Source organism: Herpailurus yagouaroundi, unplaced genomic scaffold (genome assembly GCF_014898765.1).
Source record: "Herpailurus yagouaroundi ecotype Mexico unplaced genomic scaffold, PumYag 67793, whole genome shotgun sequence".
Classification (NCBI taxonomy): Eukaryota; Metazoa; Chordata; class Mammalia; order Carnivora; family Felidae; genus Herpailurus; species Herpailurus yagouaroundi.
The window spans coordinates 21,968,079-21,973,332 of NW_024420586.1; positions in this window are offsets into that span (position 1 = coordinate 21,968,079).

The following is a 5,254-nucleotide window of genomic DNA, read 5'->3' on the forward strand; positions in this document are numbered from 1 at the left end:
TTCATGCTCTGTCTCTCTCTGTCCCAAAAATAAATAAAAACGTTGGAAAAAAAAATTTTTTTTTAAAAAAAGTGGGAGAGAGAAAACTGATATAATTTGTTTGTATATGCATTAAATACCTCTGGAAGGGCACCCGTAAGAGATTAATAATACTGTTTGTCTCCAAGGCTGATAGTCAGTCAGGGTCCGGCCAGAGAGACCACTCTAGGGTTTCATTCAGAGTGTATTTAATACAAGAATTTGGTTACACAGGTAATGGAAGAATTAAGATGTCAAATAGGAGACTATGAGGTAACCCAGAGGTTATTAAGAGCAAGAAATGTCTACCACCCTTAGGGCTGAAAAGATACAGGGAGGAGGTGGTGTTACCAGAATCTGAAAGCTGGGCCAATGGGCAGTAGGAGAATGGTGGTGGGGAGTGCCCAGGGGTACCTGGGACACAGAGGGTAAGCTGACTAGGGGGGGCCGGAACCAAGGAGGAGTTGAAACAACTGCAGGAGGTCCTACTCAAGCATAAGGGGAGAAAGAAACACCCTGGCTCTGTCCTCCTCACACCCCAGTCTTTACCAGTGGCCGCCATGCCCCTATTGCCTGAAGCCACAGAAACCACCATGCAAGGGAGCCCAGGAAATTCCGTTTCCTGTAGCACAGAGCAGCGCAGACAGAGGACAGTGAGTGGATTTGTGAAGAAGCCGGCAAACAACTGGTTCAGAAGGAAACGTGTTGACCTGGGAGATAGCTGTAACAGGAAGACTATTTTATCTTATCTTATCATCTTATCTTATCTTATCTTATCTTATCTTATCTTATCGGAGCCCGGAGCCTGCTTCAGATTCTGTGTCTCCCTCTCTCTCTGCCCCTCCCCTGCTCACTCTCTGTCTCTCAAGCCATAAATAAATATTTTTAAGAATTTTTAAAAAAGAAAAAGGAAGTTTATGTTTAAATTAACCATTCTTTTTATGGTGAAAGGACTTTTTTTTAAGTTTATTTATTTTGAGAGAGAGTGTGTGTGAGAGAGTGGGGGAGGGGCAGAGAGAGAGGGAGATAGATAGAATCCCAAACAGGCTCCACACTGTCAGCCCAGAGCCCAATGCGGGACCCAAAATCACACTGCGAGATCATGATCTGAGCTGAAGTCGGTGGCTCCCATGGTGGGAGTACTTATACCCGGAAAAGTGGGGCTCTTTTCCATGGCATCTGATGACCCAAGTGACTTCTCTGGAACAGACAGCCACAGCAGCTACCACCCTCCCCCCAACAAACTCAGGGCCACGAGGAAGTTTCTAGCATCTTTCATAGGCAGGCCTTTGGTCATAATACTATACAGAAAAAAACCCACCAATAAACAAAGCATTTCAGAGTTATTTAATAAAAGCCTCACTTACTGAGCCTTGTTGCACAACCCTGAAAACGGGAAACACTAAGAAAAAAAAGCATATTTTAATAAAGACGTTGTGACACTGACGTCAGAATCCTAATCTCGAGAGTGAAGAAAACAAGACCATGAAACCAGCTTAGTGAAAACAGATTTTCCTGATTTCTATTTCTTCCCTACTGTGTGAACATTCACCAGCTTGTTTATTCTCTAACCCTCCACCTTCTGTAGGTGGACATTTCCTCCCTTATTTTGATTGGAGCGAACAGATGAGAATGAATTACATTAAGCTGTTGGTTGAGTCAAAGTTTTTTAAGGACTCTTCACAGTTCCGAAACAGCCATGTGAAAAATGAAAAATGAAATCAAAGATTTTCTTCTACTGAGTGCTGAACATTCTAATGATGAATATTTTCGAAAGGACAGATAGCAAAATGGTACCTACAGCATGATTTCCAATTTAGGGAGAAAAAAAAAATACACGTACATATGCCGAAGAAAGTTTTTCCAGGTGATGAATGGAAATTTCCAGATGGGTGGAACAAAGAGATCTACAGACAAAAGTGATCTGAGGGGCGCCTGGGGGGCTCAGGCGGTTGAGCGTCTGACTTTGGTTCAGGTCTCGATCTCGAGGTTCGTGAGTTCGAGCCCCGCGCCGGGCTCTGTGCTGACAGCTCAGGGCCTGGAGCCTGCTTCGGATTCTGTGTCTCCCTCTCGAGGAGTCCCTGATTTAACCAGCCCAAGGGCCACCTATCTTTGTATTTCTTGTAAATCAGAAAGTAAAGTTTTCCGGATGGTTTAAGCCAGCTCTAATTGTGTTTTCTGCTACATGCGAATCTTACCTGATATGATCTCCACTTTACATGCTGTTATTGTCCAGTATCTTTGTTCCATTAATTTTTAATGCGCCTTTAATTAACGCTCATTAAAAACATGTAGCGATTTCTTCTTCAGCTTTACTGACGCATGTACCAATTTCTCTGTTTTTTTTTTTTTTTTTTTTTTTTTAGCAATGATTTGTTCGTGGTGACTCTGTCTACGTCTGTGTCTTTCGAGGTGTTTCTTTAACCCTCTTGTTCGAATGATGGCTTCGCTGCAAAATAAATTCCTTTGACTTGCACGAGGCAAGGAATTGAAATTGCTGCCTTCTACGGGAATCCCGGGCCTTGAAGGGATTAACCATTAGTAAAAGGTGGGAAAGGGAAGAAAGACCCAGCTGCTGGCCTAAGTTGACAATGAAAAGTCCTGCTTGCTTGCTTGCTTTGTCTGGCCTCTGGGTAGGAAAAAAAAAAAAAAAAATGTCTCCCTTGAAAAATGCATAACCATGTGCTTCATGGGCTTGGAACCCCTAAAATGGAAAGTTAATATCAAAACTCTTCCCAGTCTGTATTGCCTGGCGGAAAGAAATGCAAAAGTGCTCGGGAGGTCTGCATCCCACGTCTGAGATGCACAGGATCGCACAGCCAGAGCTCCACCGACATTCAGCTTCAAATGACAAAACATAAGATTTCACTGTGAGTAAAAGCGGCCACACGGACAGCAGGTTTCTGTCGCCAAGGTACTTCAGGTATCAGAACAACCGAACGCAAAGGATAAAGCAAGTATGTTTTAAAAACGATGAAAGACCTAAAGCGAACACTATAATCCATGAGAGCAAGTCAGTGTTTTTAAAAAATAAGGGGCAGATTTTGAACCAGGTGACTCTATTCGACATGTATGAATTATGCAGCATATATAAGAGAGGTTACGAGATCTCAAGGATGGAATTAGATAGTCAAGTATGTCTCTAACAGGAAGTCCCCAAGGAAAGAACAGAAAGATTGTGGGGACGCTGGTGCGATGGAGAATCGATACTGGCTGACAATTTTTTCTGTGTTCATTAAAGTCATAAATCTTGCCAGGCAAGAAAAATAAAAACAAACCCAAAATGCTGAAGTTAAGTAGCCGATCTTAAAAGCCATTAGCCGGTAATGATGAAGCACCTTACCAAAAACGAAGCCAACACTTAGGCTGAGAAGAGTTATTGCGACAGCAATGTGAGAGTCCAGAAGGTAATGGAATAACATGTTCATGGGGCTTGTGAACCACCTAAGCCATCAGTTAATCAAGACATTTTCAGGCAAAGACTGACATGTCTACAAACAGATCATTGCTGTGAAAAAGGAAGCAAAAAAAAAAAAAAAAAGGCTATCAGAGATTAAGAAGCACATTTCCCAGTGAGAAAGGGGTCGATTCGTCAAGAAGACGTACACCCTAAATGCGTATGCACCAAACAGCAGAGCTTCAAAGTAGAAGAGGCAGAGTCTGAGGAAACAGAAAAGGAACGTACAAGCCCACAGTTATTATTCAAGATTTCAACACTCTTCTCTCAATAATTAATGGATCAAACAGACAGAAAATCAGGAAGGCTATGGAAGACTTAAATGCCATCAACCAACCCGACATAATTGACACTTATGAAACATTCGCACCCAACGGCAACCGAATAGGCATCCTTTTCAAGCGTCCGTGCAAGAGTGAGCAACACAGATGATATGCTATGTCATAAAAAAAAAAAAAGCCTCAATAAATGAATGGATTGAAATCATACAGCATGTGTCCTCCGATCACAAGGGAATCAATTTAGAAATCACTAATAGAAAGATAAATGAAAGACTTTGCCCAAATATGTGGCCATGAGACAACCTGTTTTTTTAAAAAAAAATTTTTTTTTCAACGTTTATTTATTTTTGGGACAGAGAGAGACAGAGCATGAACGGGGGAGGGGCAGAGAGAGAGGGAGACACAGAATCAGAAACAGGCTCCAGGCTCTGAGCCGTCAGCCCAGAGCCTGATGCGGGGCTCGAACTCACGGACCCCGAGATCGTGACCTGGCTGAAGTCGGACGCTTAACCGACTGCGCCACCCAGGCGCCCTGAGACAACCTGTTTTTAAGAAACTCGTGGGTCAAAGAAGCAATCAACAGAAAATTCAAAATGAATGAAAATGAAAATAAAGCATCTAATTTGTGGGATGCTGCTAAAGCATTGCTTATAGAGAGACCTCTCGGTATAAATGCTTATTTTAGAGAAAAAAAAAAAGATCTTAAAAACAATTATCTAAGCTTCTACTGTAAGAAGCTAGAAAAATGAGAGTAAACTAAATACAATGAAATGAAAAGAAAGGGAGTGATAAAGATAAGAACAGAGATCGCTACCGATAAACAACTGAAAATTGCAATGTTAAAAAATTTCAACTTAAAAATAACAACAAATGAAATGTGTAGGGAAATATTTAACAAAACGCACAAAACCTCTATGTGAAAATGATAAAACGTGGCTGTAAGTAAAATGAAGAGAGATACAATGATTATGGTGTGGAACATTATTTCTTTTTAAGTTTATTTATTTTGAGAGACAGCATGCATGCACATGTGAGAGAGAGGCAGAGCCAGAGGGAGAGAGAGAGGATCCCAAGCAGGCTCAGCACTGTCCACGCAGAGCCAGAAACGGGGCTTGAACTCACGAACTGCCAGATCGTGACCTGAGCCGAAATCAAGAGTCAGACGCCCAAGCGACTGAGCCACCCAGGCGCCCCTGGCTTGGAACATTCAATACTATTAAGATATAAATTCTCCCCAAATGGATCTATTGATTCAAGGCCATCTCAAGAAAAATCCTAGCAGACTCTTTATTTTTATTTAATTAATTAATTAATTTTTTAATATATGAAATTTATTGTCAAATTGGTTTCCGTACAACACCCAGTGCTCATCCCAAAAGATGCCCTCTTCAATGCCCATCACCTACCCCCCTCTCCCTCCCACCCCCCATCAACCCTCAGTTTGTTCTCAGTTTTTAAGAGTCTCTTATGCTTTGGCTCTCTCCCACTCTAACCTCTT